This window comes from Eurypyga helias, unplaced genomic scaffold, assembly GCF_000690775.1.
Source record: "Eurypyga helias isolate BGI_N326 unplaced genomic scaffold, ASM69077v1 scaffold20088, whole genome shotgun sequence".
Taxonomy (NCBI): Eukaryota; Metazoa; Chordata; class Aves; order Eurypygiformes; family Eurypygidae; genus Eurypyga; species Eurypyga helias.
The window spans coordinates 29,559-53,404 of NW_010266510.1; the positions used below are offsets into that span (position 1 = coordinate 29,559).

The 23,846-nt window shown below is 42.6% G+C and overlaps 1 protein-coding gene across 1 annotated transcript in view; it reads left to right on the forward strand.

Moving 5' to 3' along the window:
- The window catches only part of LOC104513689 (neuronal migration protein doublecortin-like), a 59,096-nt gene that overhangs the window by 20,097 nt on the left and 15,153 nt on the right, over nt 1-23,846 (forward strand). The window lies entirely within an intron of this gene.

The window sequence follows — 23,846 nt, forward strand, 5'->3', positions numbered from 1 at the left end:
TCTTAATTAAATCTTGGGTTTAGTCTGTTTGTGCTGTTGCACATGCTGGAGATGGACTGTTAGCCATCCAAGCTCCGGCTGTTCAAAGCAATCCCCAGGCCAGGATCCAGCCCCTTTTCTTCTGCTACATCAGTGGGGGGTAAGAGAAGTAGCTTTAAAGATTGGACTTTGGCTTGGTAATTTACAGGGTGTTTACAGAAATGTAGTAAACAGACAGACTGGACCAGTGAGGCAACACTGCAGTGTCCAAATCTCATCAGAGAATCTGGTAAGCAGAACTGGACTTTATCAGTCCAACCATTTGTCTGTTTACACTGCAGGACACAAAATAGACTTCTGATTCCAGGCTTTCTCCATTCCTATGGAGGTAATTTGTGGACTTTAGCCTACTAAGAAGACATCTGCTCCATGTTGCACTTGGCTTGTTCACTGTGCAGAGGCCATTAGCAAGCCTCTAATCAGAGGGAGTGAGGTAGAAATCCACTTAATCTGATGAAAGGAGAGTAGGAAAATGATTGACTAGAGAGGATGAGGGTGCTATCCTGAACTTCCCAATGTGAATATGCATGTGCCAACAGGCTCGGTGTGCTTACCCCAGAGCTTGCTGTCACCTGTACCATCAAGCACTTGGACCCAACCTGATTATTTGTAAACTTGACACACTTGTAATCTAGCAAGAGATTTGATGCTGTTAGCAAAGGTGCTTGTTTATTGCTCAGCTGGCCATCTAGACCCTGATTTTCTGTCTTCCTTTGTAGTCTGCTTGCACTTTATGTTGGTGTAAATGACTGAACAAAGCCTGGGGCTGCAGGCAGCGTGGTCTAAGAAGAGCTCTGGTCTTGTGGGTTCCCCAGAGCTACAGCAAATCAGAAGTGAAGCAAATACAGGGCACTTCTGCCTTGCTGTGGTAGCATTCCTCTGGAGACAGCCGTGCTTCGCACAGGCCATTGCCAGGATGCTTCATATTAGTGTGGTTGGCTGATAGGTGATGAAGAACAGCTTCCACATGGGGCTGTAGAGGGAGATCAGTAAGGAAAGGTACATTTTTGCATACCCCAATGGGCAGAGAAGTCAGTCTCTTAAAAGTAAAACATACATCAGCACAGGAGAGCAAAACAGTGCCTGGGGGATATGTTGCTTCCTTCTGGCAAATTCTAATGCTTATGAAATGTCTTGTTAATGGGTAGCTATGCTTAGAAACACATCCAGAGGGGGCAAAAGGGGTTTTAGAGAATTGTCGTAGGACAAATCCTCAGGTAATCTAAGCTAGAAAAGTATATTTTCTTGTTTTGCACAGGTGGAGCATCTGTAACATTCAAAAGCTCATTTGCTTGGTTATAAGAGGTATCCAGTTTGATTATTATTTCAGCCTTATCAAATAGGTTGCTTGCATTTGCTTGCTACAGTTGATCCCAAGTCTGAAGGGACTTTGGTAAAGTACCCTGCACTTGCTCTGCCAGGGGTTTGCTCACTGGGGAGTAAGGAAAGTAAGCAGCACCTTTTTGCTTGACATCTGTGTCTGTGGAGCTGTGCTTCTCTAAGAATTATCACAGGATGAATCATAACAAAGACACCAAATCTTGGAATTTACCAAAAAAATCTGTAGGAGGCAAATATCCCGTGCCTTATTCACCTAGCTTAGTGTATTAGGCCAGATTCTCTTCCCTCTTGCTCCAGCATTTATATAAAATCGGTGGACTGAAAAGTAAGCTGAAACAGGGTTTGTCTCTTGGACACCAGCAATGTAATTCATTTGTATAAGACAACCAAGATGTGCCTCATGGGGAGATGTTAAAATAACTCCTCTTGCTATCTATCCCTCTCTTTCTCCCCTAGAATAAGAAAGGATATGGATATTTAAACATACAAGTTACCAGTACATGAGGTTTGGATGCTTTTTTTTTTTAAATTTTCCCAGAAGAAAGGGTATGGGGCAGTTGTAAGGGATATACTAACTTAATGCAAATTAGTCTTGTTTATTTGCTTGATGTAATGCAATAAAAAGAAAGCAGTAGAAAAGGAGCGAAGTCATTTTCTTGTAGGCTGCAGGAGGGAAGTTTAGTGCATCTGGAAGGCAGCAGAGCAGAGAGAGTATTTGTATTTGCACTGGTGTGTGGCAAAAGTGTTACGGCAAATCTGCACCAAAATAAGGGCCATGTCAAATTGGGCTCAAATTCAGTAATCACAGGTGCCAAACGGATGAATTTAAGTTCAAAGTTCACAATTGTTGTAATTGCTGTGGTTATTCTGGGTTCCTTTTTCAGATTGTCCCAGCAGGCGGCATAAAAGATTGGAAATTTTAATGTAAGGACACTGACAGAGAAAATCAGACTCTCTGCTGCTGGAATTTAGACTGGGAAGTTCAGGAAACATTGATGGAGTGGTGAAGTACTTGCAATTCAGTCCAATACAGAACACTTAAGTTTTCCAGCCCTCAAAAGCTGGGTGGTAATTTGCATAAATGGATTTACGCCTCAACAAAATAGGATTACTTTGGCTAAGCATACCTTTTAATTTGGGGGGAAAATGAGCACCTTCCAAAACAAGCAATTAGTCAAGCCTAAGAATACTTTAGGCACCTCATGGTCGGTTAAGTTATTCAAGGGTCAGTGAGACCAAAATCCAGGGCAATCAAGTACATTTGGAGAACAGCATCAAAACGATTTTGGTGTTGAAAGCGGGAGGTAAAGCTGCATCCTCAGAAGGCATGTTGCCAGTGCAGCTCAGCTACATTACAAAAGATGCATGTTACTGTCCTCATTTTAGGAAATGCACACACTGATCTTCAAAGTGGCCAAGTGCCCTTCCCTCGCTGATCTGCCTTTGTTTTACACCCTCACTCTGCTTGGCTTGTGGAGGTCGCCCAGCAGGTACAACAGCGAAGAGGTGACTTGAGTGTTCCCCTTTGCCCCTTCCCCCAGTTGAGTGATCCTTTCCCACCGTTTCTCACTTCCCCCACTGATGTAGCCTTGTTCCCCACAGTACTTGGAAGGTTTATTTCTATTTTTCCTTGTCAATTAAGCTAAACTCCCAACTGCATTGTGCTTAACTGCTACACTATGTGCACTCTGTGCCTATTCAAAATTGCCCTTCCTGGACAAAGCATGTAGGCAAACTTCATTCATCAAAGTAAGGACTTCGGAGAGAGCTCAATTAATCTTCACTTATCCCTGGAGAACTGTGAGGTGGAAACGGGTCTGTAGGTGTGAACAGCTGAAATAACTTGCTTTTTTTCACAGCCCCAAAATGAACAAAGAATTCCTTGTGGGAGAGGTGTGCATGGAGAGTAATACAACATGAAAGAAGAGGGCACCAAACAGGCTGGTGACCTAAGGCTTGGGGTCATTAGTAGCCCCAGGAGTGGCTAGGTAGGAGATCCTCTTTCCTACATCATTAGTCTGTCACAGGGAATATAAGGATTTGAAAAAGCAGGAGAAAGGAGAAGGGAATTAGCTAAAATGGAGTCAGCAATGCTTTTTCAGCATCCTTTGCAAACATTGAAGCTCACTGTTTATTATAGAAGAGTACTGGAAGATGCTTTTGAGTTTTTTTGCTGATGAGAGAAATGGCCTTACCTGTTTCCTGGAGCACCTGGATACATAGGGAATATCCTGACCCTCCTGGTCAAGTCTGCACTCCACGTGCCCCAGGTTGGTACTCACCGAGGCACTGCCTGCTCACCCGCATGGGGTGGTTTGAGGATACTGCTGCCACTGTCTTCATCCCTGCACGCTCACGAGAGATCTCTGGAACCTTGTGTCTGCTGTGTAGGTTAGGATGTATCAGGGGATGGTGGGAAACAAGCTAAGTTATGATGCCTTCAGTGAGAGAGTGCAATGCTTTATTTTAGCTAAATTCAGTCAGTTTAGTATCCACGCTTTGCTGGCCAGAGAGCAAACTGGCTGAAGCATGTCCAGACAAGATCCTGGTCTGTAGTAGGATCATGGAAGAGGTCTCAACCTGTTATCCATGTGTGCTTGTCACAGCAGCAAGGGCTTTGTTCCTTGCTTTGCCCAGGAGGTTCAGCGTCTCTGATACACAGTCCCAAGGGACTTCTGTGGCCATCTGCTTCTGGTGAACTGGGTCTCAGAATGCTAATCCATCCCTTTAACCTGTGAATTTGGTCTTTGTTGTCTTGTGTTCTGCTTAGGGAACATTAAGAGGGAAAAAAGGTGCAAGGCTGTCGCTTGTTAGTACAACTTTTTTTCTTTTTCTTCATTTTTTTTCTGGGTTTTGTTCCCTGCCGCTACATTTGGAGTGCAAATTGGGGGTATTGACTTGGATTTACAAAATTGCAGATAGTTTGGGGCATAAGTTCCTTTTACCTCAAGTGTTGAGGCACCAGCTAGATAAGCCAGGTGCCCTGAATGCTTCCTAGATCTAATGTGTCAGTGGTAATTTTAAACTGAGGGCCCTCACGTTTGGGAATTGCCTCCCCTAGCAGCCCAGTCAGGCCTGAATCACTCAACACCGAAGAGATGTCAGTAGTGCTGTTCTCTCTTGTGTTTCCCTGGGCATGGTTGGGTGACCACAAAGATGGTCACCTTTTCCCTTACATAGAAGCACTATGTCGTGCATACGTGTGTGGATTTTTAATTAGTTTGAGTAAATCTTCCCTGAAGTGCATTGGGAAGAAGATGCATTTTGTACTGCTAAAAATAAATACATACGAAATTTGTATATTAGTTTTCTCTGAGGGAAACAGGCTACAATTCGTGTGTTAAATTTGAGTCGAAAAACATAGATGGAATCTGATTAAAAAAACATAACTCTGCAAGTATACTGGTTTTAATGATGTTGATATATTCATGGAGCTTTTTTCAAATGCTTTAAACCCTAACATGAGTCATTAAAGCCGCTAGTGGCTTACGTAGACAGTGAAGCACTTCCTTATAGGAACTAATTTGATAGCGTAGCAACTTAAACAGCTGCTTTAACCTCTCATCCTTGAAGATCTGCTGGTGAAACCATTTCATCATTTCCTCTGTAATACCGTGAAATATTCTGTCATATGTTCTTTCAAGGTGGGAAATTATCTTTGTGTACATGAACATACATACACATGTACAGCTCTGCAGACATGTACTGTATTTTCAGATAGCTTTTTATAGGATTAGCTTGGACTGTGGAATGAGACAGCTGCATCATCAGTCTGTGCTATATCTTCTTCTTGCAGAGCTCTCAAGAGCCAGGAGACTTCTTTGGCAGGTCAAATAACATGTTGGGAATAATGTACTTCACAAATGTTCATGGTTTCCATTGCCTAATTTTTCAGGGTATGGTGTGCATCTGGCAATGGCCAGCCCATGAGCCAGTCTCTTATGTCAGAAATAGCAGCTCAGGAAAAGGTTGATGGTGAGCTTTTGTTTATCTTTTGGGCCAATATGCATTTTTCTTAATATTTTACCAAATAATAATCTGCATTTCTATGAATAAAACTTATTCCAACCAGGAGGACCATGAGTGAAAGTAATAAAAGTTACAAGACCTGGTTTATAGGGGTAGAATGGCCATAGATGTTGAATCTAGAAAAGCTGAATGGTGTAAGTCTGTAGGAATGGCTTGAGTGGAGCTGGGAAGATGTGGTATGGAGTCATTCTTGTTATAATGAAGAACACGTGGGTTGAGAAACCCAGGAAGAGAGCACTGGAAGTGGTGCATAGCAAGAAGAGGAGTCTGGAAAGATCAGTCGCTCCTCGGAACAGGAGGGAATCACTCAAGTCACAAACATGCACACACAGGGCTATATGCAATCCTGGGTTATTAGGTAACATTGCAAAAGCAAAATGCTAGAGGAATTGGTACAAAAGGTGCAATAAAATATACATTAACATGATGAAATATATATTGGAATGACAACTAAGTGGAATAAGCATGACTCTCAACTGAAACAAATCTGGCAGGCTCTAACTTTGGTTTATGGAAAAGCCACATTGCGTGTTAGCCCAGATCAGGTGTTGGAGAGCTTCCACGGTGTCTTATTGCACAAAACACTCCTCTGTTGAGACTGTGCTTTACAGGGGCATTTTGATTTCCCCTTCAAAAGGAGGGCAGGCAGGGAACTCCTGGAAAGGGATAAAGTGCTGATGCAGGCTTAAAGCCACAGGGCTGTCCAGCCTGGAAGTGAAGGAAGTTGCATGTGTGCACAGTCTTTTCTGTGACAGTCACTTACAGAAAGAAGGGAGGGGAGATGAAATATTGTCTGTAACTCCTTTCCATTCCAACACATTGAGGGGACACCTTAGAAAGAATGAGGTAGACTCCAAAAGGAGAAGCCCTGGGCTCAGCTCTTCCCTGACTAATGTCATCTTCAATTTTATCAAAGGCATTAGAGTTGCACAGGGCATAAGAGAGGCAGTAACATCGGGTCCTGTAAGGGGCTGCAATTCTGGGAGTGCAGTGCAACTCCAGTGTTAAGGTCTCTTATTACCAGCTCTTCAGCGTGATCTTAAGGCTTGCAAAAGTCTCTAGCACAGTGGCCATAGTGATTCAGAGGACACAGCTCTGAATACATCTCCAGCAAACAAGATCTCTTTGGGGATGAAACTCCAAGGCTCCTGTGGTCATGTTTCTTAGTAGCTGTTTATGGTTCTGGCCATAATCTATTGTAACTACTATTAATCATATTACTATCATATTCCTGCAAAGCATCAGGGAAGGTTTTCCAGACAGATTTATCCCTAATGAATTTGTAATCTGGCTTTGATCACTCATTCCTTTTGAATGCTGGTAGGTGGAGTTTACATGCCAAGATTTTCTGAATAATGAAGATACTGCCTCTAAGGATCCTTTGGAATTAATTTTTCAAATTTGGTTCTAATATGTAAGCTGGGCTCCTGTAAAAGCTTAGTTTTGTCATGATTTAACATCAAGAAGAGGGACTTTGGCAAACTGTACAGATATGCAAGCCTTCACATGCTCCTGATGGAATAAAAAGCAACATTATCTCTGCTTTTGGAGAAAGTTGGAGCAGACAGGTGGAATTACTTGCAATCGTGAAGGCAGATGGAGTGTTATCAGAGGAGTGTGAGCAAATGGCTCTTGAAAGTGACTGACAAAGCTTCAATCTCTAATCCTTCCACACTGTGGTTTACAGCACTGAAACCTTTTGCAACATCAGCAGCATCTGACATCAAATATCCAGCAAATAATTACAGTCAGCTTTGACACAGCGAAGTCTAAATCTCATTTCTGGTGAGGCATAGATGTCAGAATTCTGTCTGCACAATAGCCAAAGGCTCTGTAAATTGTAATTAAAAGCATTTAATTTAAGTTAATCTTCATTAGGAACATAATTATGTCTGCCCACAAATTGCTTCAATGTAATTGTCACAGTTGTAAATAACTAGTTGTATCAACCAGCCTTTCTTCGGGATAAACTGGCTAAGAGATTATCAGCTGTTTTAGAGCAAAAGCCGAGGGTGTCTGTTAGTGTCTCTGTAACGCATGTATTCATGGAATTAGACTGAACTCGCCATCCTTGCCCCTGAAGGTGCTGCAAAGTGGTACCAGCTCACGCACCCCCCATGGCTCCAAAGAAGCCGTTGTGCAGAGACAATGGAAGCTCAATAATTTATTAGAACTTGGTTGTAGAGAAGCAGAGCAAAAGGTGTCCCCCCCCAAAACCAAAAATGGACCAAACTTGATTTTCCAGTGGGGGTTTTAGTCTACAGTGTCACTGGCTTAAGCCTTGTCCCTGTCTTGTAGGCATCAGCATATGTGGAAAAAGTCTACCTTCCATAAAGTTGTCCTTTTCTGATCAGATTAGCAATGAAATTAGCATATGGACTTAGCTGTCCTGATGCCCAAGGAGAACTACACATTGCAGAAGATATCAGCAGTGTTGTTCAGGTGGAGACAGGCCAAAGTCTTCCACTGGCCAATGGCATCTACCAACAGATTACTGTAATTCTTTCCTTCAGGTCTCTTGATTGCTATGGGGATTTAGGGCCTGATCCAACGCGTGTTGAAGTCAATCAGGAATTCTCCCACTGAGCTCAGTGTGATCAGAATCACATCTGCTGTAGAGGAGTGAAGAATTTAATACATGTTGGATTCTGCTGAGAGCAACCTGACCTGAATCCAGAGAGGTTGAGAGTAGCTACTCAAAGTCTTAGCTTAGAAATGGAATGATTTAGTCTTCTTTACTGCCTCAGGAACAATGCCATGAATGCACGTAAGAATTTAAATAGCACTTGTGAGAGGAGTAAAAATAGTCTTGTAAGTGGACGTGAATGCTTGAAATGGATGTCCTAACAACATAGTTTAAAAGTAGACAGAGCTTTTAACTGTTGTCAGTGCTCTTCCCAAATAATCTGCACTGTTACTGCTAATTGGCATAAATCTTGCTCATAATACCCATAGCAGAGATTTGCACTGAATCCATTGCTAATCCTATAAACTGGTGAGTTTGATAAAGTAGGTTGCTCTGGGCATTGCTAATTTTATTTTCATGCTTCCACTTGCTATCATTCATTAACCCCCAGATGGCAAACTGGTCTGCATGCACAAACAAGAGAGCAATAGTCATCTTATTAGTGGCTATAACCGTGAGTGGGACATGACAATGCAACGAATCCATAGACAATTTAAATAGGATGCCTTTTCTGGTGTGTTGGTATGATGCTACCTGCTTAAAAAAAGGCCAGGTTCTCATCAGCACTTGCTAAATTAAATCTAGTCAAGGTAATTCTGTATTGAATTATTTTTCACATGGCTTACTACTATTCCCCAGGCACCACAGCATCTAATACTACTGCTCTTTGTATCTCATTGCCTTATTAATTTAAATTTACCTACATCACACTGTTTAAATTCTGCACCTATGGTTATTAGAGCAGTTATCAAGCACTGATAGCATATCTAGGGCTCAAATATGCCCATGTGTCTCATTAGGTGTAGTACTAACCAGCCCAAAGACCAAATTCTGGCATTACAGTGGATGAGACATCCCTCGTCAGTACTAGAGGAGATGCGAAGGACTGAATAAGCACCCCTCCAGTCTCTTCAGACGTGTCCGTTTAAGGCAGAATCAGAGCGAACCACTGGAGCACAGTGGAAAGGCTTACAATATCCATATTTTGTTTTTAACTCAATACAGGTGACCATAGCACCTTAAAGACCATTACAGGAGCAAAGACTCAGGCCATAAAATAAGACTTCCCAGATTTCCCAGAGAAGAAAAATCTGCTCAGGAAAAGACTGGAAATTCATCTGCCAACCACAGGTCCTGCCCTTGGCCAGAGTCCCCCCATTTGTACAAAACAGGCTGTGTGTGCCGAAGCAGTGATTTCCACGGCCAGAACTTAACCGAATAAAAACCGTGACTTAATGCACCGTACTAGAGGGACAGTGGCTGGATCTAGAGAACCAGATCAGATATCTAGGGGAAATGGATAGCATACTTCTCAGTAAAACTTTCTACATGCAAGTCAGCTTGGATAAGAGAATGTAATACTTGCCTAGGTATGAGTAAAAAGCAGTTGTGGTAAAAAACACACCATTCATTATCTAAGGCTAATTTTCTTCTAGGCAGCCAGAGCGAAGTTTTTATTTTAGTCAAGAAAGCTGCCTTGGAACAAAACCAATACATTGGTGTGGATTATGTATTCTCTTGAGGAAAGAAAGAAAATATTTAGCCTGGACTACAAAGGAAAAACAGTGTCAAGTTTTCAAAATTACTTTGGCATGTCTGAGTTCAAGACAGCAAAGCAAAAGCAAAACGCTTGTTAAATCGTTGTAGTGCGCAAGTATCGTGGTCGTTGGGATGTTCCAAGAATTGACTGCACCAGCATGCTAATTGTCAGGATATGATTTTAAATTTTTTTCTAAAGGATGTTCATGTCTTGCCTTATTTGGTCACAGATGCTTCACTGCTTCTTGGTGCAAAGGAAAAAATAAGGGAGAGGGAAAGGGCCATTGTTTTAGTACAATGACATTTTAGTGAACTCTAGCACTACGTTCCCTCTGGAAATATATATTCTGGACTGAACAGTATTTCTTCAGAGATAGCAATGAAAATATAGCACTGTTCTTGTTACAATTACCTCTCTCCACTTAGTCCTGCTATCCCGTGCTTCGGAGATGCTGTGTTTGTGGTTGTTATTGAACCCGACTGGAATTGCAGATGTTCAGCATTTCTTCAAGCAGCTCAGCCCGCACTGTCTGCGCTAGATGTCTGTTAGAGTGCTGGAGCAAATTGAAAGCATACCACTGTGGGTGTAGAGAAGATCTCCACAGGAGAGGCTGATATTGCTGGATTACCTGTCAAAAGTGATCTGAGATGAAAGGGGAAGGGAGCAAAGGGAAGCTATAAAACATTTGAGGGGAAAAAATAAAAATACAAAGTTTTAGAAGTGCTGTCAGCATAATCAGGGAGTAAAGTCAGATTGAGGCTTTTTATGATTCTTTTGACTTCAGTAGATTTGTACCAAGAGGTTTGTATGCCAGTGCAGATTTGGCTCTCCTGTTTACATTTCTTTTTGTAACTGGATGTTTGGTCTTCATGCAGTGTCTCCGTATGATTTCATGCATGAGCAACAATTCTACCATGAACACAGAGCAAGCCTTGTTTTTTTCGTGGCATCCACAACAAAATTAAAAAAACCCAACACACCACGACAACAAAACACACCTGCATCTTTTAACTGATATTAAGGTATCAGCTTTGCTGAACCCAACAAAGGGTTATTTAGCATCCTTTTGTTTTAACTGTAGTTGCAAAGTTCCTGATCTCACCAGTCACAATGAGGACTCAGCTGGTGCTTTGACACAGGTTTGTTGAGTGCATTAGTGAGATCAGAAGCCGACTCAAATCTACGATATCTGCCCCTGGAAAGGTGCAGGCCACTGCAAGGTGTTCTCTGTGCTCATTATTGTCTCACACCAGCGTGCAGCTGAGAATGAATAGGTCAGTCCAGTTCCTGTTAGTGTCAGCGGCAGCGGAGAGAAGCCCTGCATGGGCAGATGCCAGGCTCCTGTTCTTCACACCAGCAGAAAGGATCCACTTACCATGGAAATGACCAAGTCAATCTAGCGGGGTGAGGGCTGGGGAAGAGATGGAGAGTGAAGGATAGCTGAAGAGCCGATGAACTCATGCAACAATGGAGAAAGGAGGAAAACATCCAGATGTGTTATTTCTGTGGTTCAAATATGAAAAGCAGTACCCAATTATCCCGGAGACAGTGCACAACGGGAATGTAAATGTGTACAGCCATCTGCAGCTGGCTGCTCTGTGAGCTCATGTAGTCACCTCTGCTCATGTACAACTGGAATTTGCTATTTCTTAGAGATTGAGAAAGAAACAGGTAAGTTCTGCTTGTAAGTCTCTGACCATCTCCTGTTTCTTTTATCATGTGTATCCTGAGGGAATGTCATAGCAATTAGATTCTAATTGCTTCACTAGTCTACAGCTCATTTTATGAGAAATGCCAGCCATATATAATAGTTCTTGCATGTTTCACAGAAGCAGAAATTAATTGCGTCATAATTCTTAAAACTCTTCTTCTTTCTGTTCCCCATTCTTCTACCACATAACACTTTATATTTCAAAAAAGAAAGGTAAAATATTAAAAAGGATTTTTTTTTTTTTTTTAAATCAGGTAACCTTCTGCCACTGCTCAATGGCAAAGATTCATCCTGATGTGCTATACATTTATTATAACGATGTAATTTGAATGATCCTCCCAAAATTAGTGTGGACCCTTTAATTCCTCTCCCAGGTGCTATTTAGTTGGGGCAAGAAGGTTTTAACCTTCTGCCTTTCGGAATCCCCCTAGTAAATCAACTGCATCTTGGGATAATCTCCAAATGAAATTTGCTTGTTACACAGCAGCAAGGAGACGTGATAGGATTATAAAAGAGGACTACTTTTCACTGCAGAAATGCTTGAACTCACTCCAGACAATTATGCAGCCTGCCGTTTTGCACATCATCCATTTCAGTATTCCTGCATCAATTATTCCATTAACATTACTGCATGCTAAGCTAGAACTTGTCATTGGCTCTGTAGATACGGAAGGGATGGGATGTATTTCAAATTTTTAAAAAAGGGGAGGGGGAAAAAGGAAATAAAAAAGGGGAAAAAATATAATAAAAAGGGCATTTTCATGCGAGAAGCTTTGGGACATTCATTTCAGGAGCCTCACTGAATGTTCTCTGCAAAGTATTTTTTTTCTCACAGCCTGCTTAACATTTTCTACCCTAATATGGTTTAGGTCAGGACATAATGCTGAATTTTCCATTACTCTGTTAGTTGTCAGCTGAATCGAAAAGACCTGTTCATTAGAAAAAAATTAATAGCTTTATTCAAAGATTAGCAGAAATTAGGGTGAAAACAAAATCGTTCTGATAGGGAGGGCATATGCATTTGCTGTAGATTCAGGAAATCTCCCAAAACACAAAGAACCTGTTCAGAATTATAATTAAAGAAGAAATCTTACCTCCCTGAAAGAACAGCTTGATGGCAATTGTTACTTTCCTTTAGATGTAATGTAGCATCTGTTACAATTTAATTTTTAAAAGACACCATTTTTAATTCCCATTAATCTCCAGAATTAACAGTGTAATAAAGATCCTTGCAAACATTGAAATTGAACTAGTCAAAATGCCTTTAGGAGCCTTTACAGAATATTTTAGGAACTGAGCAACAGCTTTGATGCTATGAGTGGAGTGAAATGCAAAGCCCAGTGTTAATTAGATACAGAACCAGCTGCATCATCTCATCTTCTCCAGGAACTAGGCTGACTTGGATCCATCGGCAGCAGGTGAAGTTACACTGTTGGAGGACAGGGGGGTTTGTTCATCGTCAGGTTTGGAGATGCTTTTCAGGAGGATGACTCAAAGGTTGAGTACTTCATACTTGTGTCTTCTTTCCATTAACGGTAGCATGAAGTGAAAATGTTAGCTTTTTGATACCTGTTTTGATGAGAAAGTGTTTCGGATTTTGCAGATGTTGAACAAAACAGAGGGACCTGTGCAGAATAAGAGCTCAGTGGTGCATCCAAGAATGAATTAATAGAAGTGTCTTTAGATATGATGAAAATAGTAGAGGTGTTTGAAAGGCTGTGTAGCTGGAGACCTAAACCCTGAATAAAACCAGCGCAGGCTGGTACAAATATGTGCGTTAGCTGAATTGACAGAATCGTCTTGCCTGGTCAGAAAAGCTTTTCAATTACAACTGAGTTAGAGTGCATCTTCCCCAGGAAAAAATGTGATAATACATTGCCATAATCCTAATTAACATATGCTGTCTACCAGAAACGCCAAGGAAGACAAGGTTATCTGTAGTGAAGTGTGTTAGTGTGCTGTGGTGCTAGAGGAGACACAGCCAGTTCAGAACGTGCTGCCTTCAAAGTCAATGCCTGACTTAAACTGAAGTGTCCTCGAGCTCTCCTGATGCACTAATAATAATGGCAAGTCTGACGCTGATTTTTCCCTAGCACTTATTTTGGAAGGAAGTTACTGATGTCAGCAGGGCTCACGACAGTGTCAAATAACTACATTTCACTGCCTCAGTGAGTAGCACACATCCACTTGTTACATGGAAACCAAATCTGTTTGTATTTAACATAATTTCCTTTGTCCCTCTGGTAATTATAGAAGACAGAATTTCCTCTCATGTCTCTTTACACCACATCACGAAGAGGCTCCAGGAACAAATCCCGCTATTTCGTACAACTGTGTGATCCTCTTCGTTTTGCCAGAACTTTCTGTGCCTGAAAGCATTGTGCAGGCATGCTGCCCTCTGCTTCCCTGGCTACGTGTAGCTCGACAGAATGGGTGGGTTGCAAGACAGGGGACTTATCCCTGAAAAGTGGAAATGCGTGAATAACTCAGTTTTGTCTCCCAGGAGGGTTCATCTCACTGAGATCTCACATCTCAAGTCCATAACAGTACCCAGGGGGGTGAAAGTACACATGGAGCTCTTTGGTAGCTGGCCAGTGTACTGTCCTTTGAAATGTTCAGGCTGAGAATTAAGCTCTTGATGCATCTGACCATGAAATAGTTAACTGGAGAAAGTATTTTTACATAATGCTGACCGATAAGAGAAAAGAAGGTGCAGGAGCCAGGAAAACTTCTAAGATACGGAAGAGGGAAAGCCTCTCCGAGGGCACCCTTCTAGTGGGTAAGGAAGGCAGAGATGTTGTCTGAGTCTGTTAAGCAGAGGACACACTCTGTATGTGGGGATGGGAGCAGTTCTCACAGCTCGTTTCACTTCCTCCCTTCCCCACCATCTTCCCCAGCTGAAAGTCAGCAGGCAGAGGGGTGGCCGTGGGGACGCTGGCTCTGATCTTCTCAGGCACCAGGTGGGTGCTGCGGCGTGGGGTACAGAGATAAGGGCTCCTTGGGGGGAGCTGGGACCAGGTGTGAGACACAGTCATGGTGTGGCTATTGGTCTCCTCCAGCCCCTTAGAGATTCCACACAAGCAGTAAATGCTTGGTGTAGCTTTTCACCCTTCAGGGCCTCTTGGCCAGCTAATGGTTATGTTCTTTCTGCGCTCCCTGAAGATGGTGCTTGCAGGCACACACCGAATTATTCCATCCTCGTACAGGGCATTTTGGTTTTTTATGAGTTAACCAGGGTGAGGAGCTATTTACCAAGCCTCTCCATCAGCATTGTTGCAGTTAAAGGAAAACTCGCGCAAAGCTGAACAAGAACCTCTCTTTTATGAAGATATGCACAACAGGATCAGCAACAGCTATAGGTTTTAGGAGCTTGTTGCTGGACATCCCATTAACTGGAAATGCCAGCCCATTGGTTCTTCATCCTGACCTTGAGTAGGTTGATAGGCTCCCTGTGCTCCTACTTTCAAGTCTTCGGTTTCAAGTAGTGTTGCTTGACCTTGGCCATACGGTCATACTACTTCCAAAATCTCTGATGCTTTTTTTTTTTTTGGTCCAGAACCATTGTTTCCTCTCAAGAGTGATGAAGGGGGGTCAGGAAGAATGGTTTGACAGTTCTCCAAATTCTTAAGTGCTAACCTATTTGGGGGCAGTTTATGCTGGGAATCTTTCCTAGTGTTTCCTGACTATTTTTTATAGTATTAATCTTTCCCCTAGAATTTCTGGTGTTAGAGTTTTCTGACTGGAGAAGGGGTAATCTTTTATATATTGGTGTTGATGGCTGTGCTCTTTATGCCCCCAAACTGCACAGCACATTTATCCTCAGCCTAATACCCTCATGAATGCAAGAGCAAGCCTTTCTGCTAGTTTAAAAGCATCAGCAGCCTGAATATCTGTTTCATAGTCCCCTCCATATGTATAGGGAATGGGGATAACAAACTAACCTTTCTTCCAGGGGCTAATTGGATTTCACACAGTTTGGAAGCACCACTAATTCACCAGATATGTTAAATTCAGCTTTAGCCTTCCTACTGGGTAACTTGGCTATTGACCTTCCTCTCCCTTGCTTTTTGTTCTATTTCAAACTTACCCATTTGCAACACTTCAATAAACAGGCACCTTGTGCTGCAGCCCTTTCGACAGCAGTGTTTCTTCATGCATGAAGTCTTACAAGCTGCTGTGCACATACATGCATGAATACTTCTTATTCCACTTAAATAAGCATCACAAATGCTTATCATAGAAATAATGCATAATAGTCGGAAGCTGGTGTCCCTGCTCTGGTTTAGTCACATTGTAACAAAATAGTCCAACTGGACATAAAGCACTCATGGTCAACCTACTGAAGTTATTCAGACTAATTAAGAGGATCTGCATTTTTCATCAAAAAAAAAAGGTGTAAAAATTCCCTCTTGCATCAAAGAAAACACTTAATAATGCTGGCTTGCCCAGAGTTTTCTCTTCTGAAGGTGAGAAAGGAAGAAAAAATCTCCACAGAAGAGTGGAATTTGATTGTTTCAATCAAACTATGTAGGCTTAAGCATAAGCCATGGCTCTCCATGAATACAAGGAAAAGTTGAGATCCCTGAATAAAATCTTAAATAATGGAAATCTCACTGCATGTTTCTATGAAAGGTCAAATTATGGGCCCTGAAACCTAGATGGTAGGGATGATTCTTCCTACCCTTCATGATGGCTCACTACAAAGTAGTGAGAGGGCAGCATGGCCATGGTCTTGCCAGGTTTCCACATGGACACATGGTGGCATAGGAGAGCGGAGATGGAAGAGCAGATGACAGGGTCCCCTCCCCTTGCTGCATAGCTCAGAGAAGGGGTCCCCAAAGTGTAATTGCACATACCTCTGTGGCGTGGTCTGGGCTTGCAGGACTGCTCCTAGCCCATTTTTGAATGTCAGCATCTGTGCTTTTTCTGCTCATCTTTCTATTGCTTATCCATTTTAAGCAGTATTTTTTTCATAAAAGTGGATAAGTAATTCTCTTTCTGTGAATGCAAATGTGGAATCTATTGAGTGGGTGTGTGCATACTTTAAAGGAATAATTGAATCCAAACATCTCTTCTTTTAAATGCAGGAAACCAGAATCTAATAAAATGTAAATCAATTCAGTGTCTGCTTTGGGCTTGCAGTCTTCAGACTGTTAAAAAAATGTATTAAGTGCTGTGCATTCCAATATCAACATCTTTATTTTCCATCATATCCCCTTAACCTCTTAAGTCTTCTGAAATCTTCTTTCTGGCCATGAGGCGAAGAGCTTGTCAGAGAAGAGAAAGCAGTCCATTCAGTACACTCTGCATGGTCATTAATTCCCAGTATTCACTCTGGCACATAACCTTCCTGAGTTTTCCTGTGGACAAGTCTGTATGTGTTTGGTTTCTGTACTGTGCTTTATTGATTGCAAACACTCAGCTGATGAATTGTAAAGCACAGTCGCCTTTGTGATTTAGGACTTTGGCTTCTCAGGCCTAAAATAAACATACCACTGCCTGTTTGACTTGGGATACAGGTGTTGGAGTATAAATAAGTCCATCAGATTTCTGGTTTGAGTTAAAACAGAGTTTAAACAGATTTTAGTTACATTCTAGCTCAGTTAACTCTCAGTGTCTGTCAAGCTGCTAATTTGACTTTCTTAGCTCCATCTAGCATCTAGTGCTGGAAGAGAAAGGACATGATCAGGCACCTAAAATACGTTAATTGTCTTCAGCTAACAGATGGTCAGATGTGTTCAATTTTTTAGCATTTCTCAAAGCAACTCAGAAAATAAGAGTATGTCTTAATTTAGTTCTACCCTTGATAGCCTTTATTTGTGTATGCCATGCACATTCTCTTCAATGACCTTTTTGGCCTTAAAGGATGCTGTTTCTGAGGATTATTTTTCCTATCTTCTGAACTCTGAAGCCTATGAGCTGAAGAAGTGTGATGATTTGAAGAAAGCAAATGGACATCTCTTTTCTTTAGGCATGACTCTTAGATCTGTGCGACAGAAGTTTAGAGAACAGTTTAACACTACCTATGTAATGGTGTCACTTACTGTTCTGCAGTCTAAATTCTTAAAGAGAGGGGATATTACAGAGAGAACAGTTAACAAAGTCATTATAACTAAGGGAGAGAGGAGCAGAGGAAGAAGCTTTGCACTAGCCCTCAGTTATCCTAACACTTGCGCAGAGTCAAGCAGTTGGTGGAAGACGATAGTCCCCAGGATGGAAGATGTTCAGCCCCCAGGTCAAACCTGTGGTGGTGTTACTCCAAATGTCCTTTGCCAGGCCTCTGCTGGCCATGTAGGCAGGAGTCTATCCTCATTCCCTGACATAAGGAAGAGATGGAAAGTCTGGAAGCAGGACTACGTACATAAATCACTGTTCTGAATAATCACTGGCTACAGTGCCAGATTGTTTATCATTCAGCCTCGCCTGGCTCCATCAGCTGAAAATAGGAACCTCTGATGAAGACATTTCTCAGAAAGGTGGAAAAGACAGTTCAGTTAACCCTCCTGGTGATGTATTCCTCTTCAGAGATGTGCTCTGTCACCTTCTTGGCAAGCAGCGATGGCCAATCCAGGCTACCAGAGGCCTCCTGCTAAAGCAGCAGCCCCAGGAGCTGAGCAGTGACAGCAAACGAAATGTGGCTGGAGCCCATGTTACTGCTGTGATGGTGTTCGTACTCGTAGAGTGTCAGTGAGGGCAACCCCTTAGCCATGCAGACACAGCGAACTCTCATTCTGCAGACTCTGAAAGGGAACAAAAGGAGTCGGTTAATCATAATACCTTTTTATAGCACAGGAGGTTCTGTGCTGGTAGGTGATTCAGACTAAGGCCTAAGTCTTCAGGCTTTTGATGTCTAATTATTTTAAATAATTTCATTTATTAATAAATTATTAATTTTAAATACCACTGCTGCCTCCTGCAGGGTGGTAGAAATAGCCAATTGCTCCCAGCTGTGCAGGTATGTACCCTGCATATTTACTGCTCCTTTTCCAGGTGAACTCAGAATATCTGTAGCATCACGGGTATTTCAGCAAACTGAGCTTACATCCAGGGGAATGCTTGAGGCAAGCTCCATTTTGTCAAAATCCTAAAAAGTGCTTAGTTCTACAACTACTGTATTAAAATGAACAGAAGGCTCAGCATCTCTCAGAAGGCCGTATCTTTCCTTTCTGCAATTAAAATTGCTGCAGCAGACACTAATGGACTGTCACCACAGAAATCCCCTCTCAGAAATCCTAGCTATATTGTCCTCTCAGGGAAGGTTTTTCTAATATAAGCAAAGAAGGATTTCATTTAATGAGAAAAGAAATAACGTTTAATGAAAACCTAAGGAATTGCAGGTTTGTACTCCCTAAAATCTGTTAATCCCTACCAACTTCCATTTCTTCTATAGTATACATTATAAAGTTTTTAAAAAAATCAAACCTTGACAAAGAGGAAATCAAATTACCATCAAATCTATTAGAAATAATTACTCTGTTACTCTGTAAGAAATAAATTTGTGCCTCATCGACTGGAGTGTGAAGATTTAACTTCCTTCATTTCCTTGGAATTGCTTAAGATACAGGAATTGGAGAGACATTTCATGCAGTATGATCCTTTTTGAGTCAATACTGTCTTTTTAATCCTGAATTCAAATTAAATATTATCCTTCTTTAAACAAAGGCATGCACATATATCTGGGAAATCAATGACATTTATCCTGTCTATTGTAATTATATACACAAGTTTACTTCTTGTTGTAAATAAAAAAAATCGTAGACCTAGAAATTGAAAAAGACGCAATATTACTAATTGGGTGGTTTCTAGTGTCATTGCTATGGGTGCAGGGTAACAGTCACCAACAAATCTCCATTTGCAGGTAGCAGCAGAGGTCCTTGCACTAGCAGGCTACTGTCGGGTTTTGTCTTGTGCTTTAATAAATTCATAGCTAAGAGCAAAAGGTAGCATTTAAAACCAACGATTTTCAGGTTATTGGCTGGGGTAAATTTTTGTTGATGTGAACTTTCTTTCAGGGTTTTCATGGTGTTTCAGACTAATTATTGGATATAATCAGAATAGGAGATTAGAGTAAGCTAAAGCAGAACATACGCTTTCAAAATAGTCCAGACTGCTTGAGGGGAGACTTGTACTATTATTATTTTTTTTTTAACTGAAAAATTATGATAAAAACCACTTTTGAAGAATGGAGATAAGAAGACTTAAGGTTATTCTAGAGTCATTAAAAATCTCTAAAACAACTAATGCAGGGTAGAGGTTTGGCCTTGCTTGTTCAGAATCACCCTGAAATGCTCCATGCTGGCTAATAAGGTCTCGAACCAGCCATCCCTGCAGGGCCCATGCTTCCACTTCCTGGCTTGTGTCCTCTTTAGGTTCACGTCCTTCAGGGATGAGCCTATCTAGGGCTTTCTGCTGGTGTTTTTCTATGCACCAACTAGGCAAGCTGGCTCTGGTGCTGTGAGATCCAATATGTAAGTCGTGTGTTTTCCCCAAGAAAGTTCACTCCAGTGACTTTATGTATGCACTACATATGGGGCGTGTTTCAGGGACATACAATAATGATCAGGGATTTAAGTTTAATAAACAAAAGGTAAATAGAAAATACCAAACATGTGGTGAACCTAAGCGACATAGCAAAAACTGCATAATATGTGACACCCGTTATTTTCTGATTGTTGCAATGTTCTGCACTATTTACTGAGAGCAGCATTGGTTTTTGGCTGTATTTTCCGTGTTGTGGTGAATTCTTAATAGTGAAAGTTACAGCAGGAAACAAAAGGGAACAAATAAAGCAAATACAGAAGTTATTGTTTCCTGAATATTAGGAGTTCAGCAAGTAGATTATCTCATTTTTTTACCAGCCTCCATCAGTCACCCAGCCGGCTGTTCGTAATTATAAAATGCACATATTAACCTACTGTCTGAAGGGACAAGGAGGCAGCGAAGTGACTCGCCAGTATCCCTGCCTCACACATAATCAGGTTTCTATCCTTATGCACGTTGGTAGTATTCCACCACGTTTGGATCCTTGATCTGAAGGCTTTCTTGGTTGCCTGGACTTTCTTTTTGCTTGTGGTGGTTGTGGGGAGCTCAAGGAAAAAACAGATATCCTGAGTTACGACCTGGAGACAATAAAAGCGTGTTCTTTCTGATCTCACTAAAAGGCTGGAAGATTTTTGAACCCTTATGTTGTGATCTAGCTCTGCAATACTTCTAGCTGCACCTCGGTTTCTGTACTGAAGGGTGAACTATGCAACCCATGAGTCTATATCAGGGCATAAGTATAGCACTTAGCATAAAAATGGGAACTTGTGTATTGAGCCAAACCCAATTATTTGAAAATTAATCAGTGCCATGCATCCTCAGGGGGAGGGCTGTAATACCAAGTGCTGGTTTGAAATGTCATCTTTTCTGTGGGAGAATTCTCTATAGGTAACATGCTAACTGTTTTCACTCTAATTTTAGGCAAACAGAAATTGGAATTCACTGAGTTTGGCAAAGAAAATTCTGCCTTTGATCAATGCCATAGCAGATTTCAGCTTGCTCCGTTTTGAAAGTCATGCTGATGTGAAAAGCAAGCTTTTTCACTGATGTTTGGCATCGTAACCGGAGCTGGCACTCTTAGGCAATGCTTAAATTATACATTATATCAACCAGTGTGAAATACTGAGCCTTATTAAGATAGCCAAAAGCCTTCTTTATAGTTGATTTATTAGAGCTTGAAATTAACTTTTCACAGTCCAGCTCAAATAGCAAAGTAGATACAGAAATCGAGCTCTATCTGCACTAAGTTTCCCCATGGTTATCTCCAGTTTTCTCTCCAGTCCCTTGCAATGCATCTATACTCCGTGAAGACCCCAGTGCCCAGACATGTCAAAACACCGGGCATCAGCTGTCAGCCTCATGCCCATTGTAAATGGCTGTGCCAATCTTGCAGTCGCTTGGAATGGTCTCCTGAAAAAATGGAACTTTAAAAAAAACATGTTTACCCTGGGCTCCCCCAGGTACTCAGGTGTGTGGGTGGTGGGCTGCACCAGGGTGGCTGGTGCTGGAGATGTTCCACTCTGGTGTGTTTCAGCTGAGCACTTTTTCCCCTCCTGACACAGTGTATGGCTGGGATGTCAGGAGCTCAGGCTGTATCTTCATGGGGCTTCAGTTTTTGTTACGATGGCAACATTGGACAAGATGCACTGGCCCACTTCCTTGATAGCATGCAAGTACAAAGTAGGTGTCTGTAGCCAAGAGACCTGGAAAATATCCATTCCATGCAGTTGCATGCTCCACAAGAACATTTCCTAACATGACATAAGAAACCTGAGTCCTATTCCAAACAAACCACAATATAATAACCCTCCAACAATGCCTTCAAGTATATTATATTGCAGAAAAATGGTAGGAGCCAACCATGGGCATCACTGTTGTCCCAGGTCACATAGATGTCCCTAAGGAGTTTGTAATGCCCCACACTATGGGAAAAAAATAAATAGGACCCTCCAGCTGTATAGAGCTGAGTTGTCCACGAGTCAGTGAGATGATATTTCTCAGCCATCTGGGAGGACAGTGGCAGATGGTAATTTCATCCGATACTTCATCTCCCAGCTAATTACAGAAAAGTGGGACGACAGAAGACAAAAACGCAAGCCTGGTGTGCCCTTGTGTCCTAGTAGTCAGCCCACCCTTTGAATAAGATTTATGGCTAGGATGTCCCTTTCGAAGTCTTCAGAACTTCCTCCACTTTCCTTGTTCCTGTGCCTCATCAGGTACTTTCTTGGGTTTTCTGATGAATATTAGTTGTTCACCTCTTGAATTTGTTAAAAGCATCATTAAAACAACAAGTCCATCATCTGTAGAGTAGTAGGGAGAGTTACAAATCTCTGCCCCTTGAATATGGGGACTAGCTCCCAGTGCAGTTGCATTCTAAACTTTTCCCCTGAGAGTGTGCTTCTAGCGACCTGACACAGCTATCAGGTCTCTGATGAAATCAGTAGATATGGAGCTCCCACATCTTGTGCTCTGCCTCTATTTGATACTTCAAGGCAGGGCACGGGTCTGGAGCTCCAGGTACTGCGAGGTATAATTTCCCCCTATTTAGGATGGCAAAAATGAGAAGCGAGGCATCCAGAACCATTAGCCAGCATGACCATGTCTTCTGTTGATCTCAAACAGCTTTCAGCATCCTGCTTTTGTAGTATACCCAGACAGGGGTCTTCGTTTTAGGTGACTGGAAGCTCTTGCTTTTCCCTTTCCTGCAGAGATGTCCTAGGGCAGACCTCCCACACTTGCAGCTGCCCCATACCTCCCCTGCCCTGGCTTCTGCCTTTCCCACTTGGTAACCGCCTTCCCCAGCCCTCAGCCTTCTGTGGGATGGGCAGCTCTGCAGTGAGGACAGGCTGGATCGATGGGCCACTCTGTGAGGTTCAACAAGGTCAAGTGCCGGGTCCTGCATTTGGGCCACAACAACCCCCTGCAACGCTCCAGGCCTGGGGCTGAGGGGCTGGGAAGCTGCCCAGGAAAAAGGACAGTATGAGCCGGCATGTGCCCAGGTGGCCAAGAAGGCCAGCAGCATCCTGGCCAGCATCAGGGACAGTGTGGCCAGCAGGACCAGGGCAGAGATTGTTCCGCTGTACTGGTCACTGGTGAGGCCACGCCTTGAATCCTGGGTTCAGTTTTGGGTCCCTCACGGCAAGACAGACACTGAGGGGCTGGAGCGTGTCCAGAGAAGGGACCGGAGCTGGGGAAGGGTCTGGAGCACAAGTGCTGTGAGGAGCAGCTGAGGGAGCTGGGGGTGTTCAGCCTGGAGAAGAGGAGGCTCAGGGAGACCTTATCGCTCCCTACAACTCCCTGAAAGGAGGATGCAGAGAGGTGGGTGTTGGTCTCTTCTCCCATGTGACAGGTGATGGGACAAGAGGAAACGGCCTCAGGTTGTGCCAGGGCAGGTTTAGATCAGGTAGTGGAAAAAACTCCTTCCCGGAAAGGGCTGTCAGGTGTTGGAACGGGCTGCCCAGGGAGCGGGGAGTCACCATCCCTGGAGGGATTTAAGAGGCATGGGGATGAGATGCTCAGGGACATGGTTAGTGGTGGGTTTGGCAGCGCTGGGTTAACAGTTGGACTGGATGGTCTTAAAGATCTTTTCCATCCTAAACTATTTTATGATTCCGTGGTGCTTTATCATCCCATGCCTGGGTGGCAAAAGCAGGGAGGAGACACAACATCCAGAGTAAATCTGTGGATTTAAATTATATTTGGGTGGGAGGGACATCCAATGACACTTTGAGCCTCTCCCTCAATGGCACAGATAAACCTTTTAGCTTTAAAACCTGTCATCAAGATAGTCTGCTCGGGAAGAGTCACATTTCTGCACCCATGCTGTGCCCAGCACGTTCTTAGCAGTTCTTTGAGTTTTTAGGGTCTCTTGGTACCAAGATACTCATCAGCAAGGGCAGCGATGTCACGCAGCCCCGACTACCAACAGGGCAGGGGGCACCCCTGCTTCTTTTAGCAGG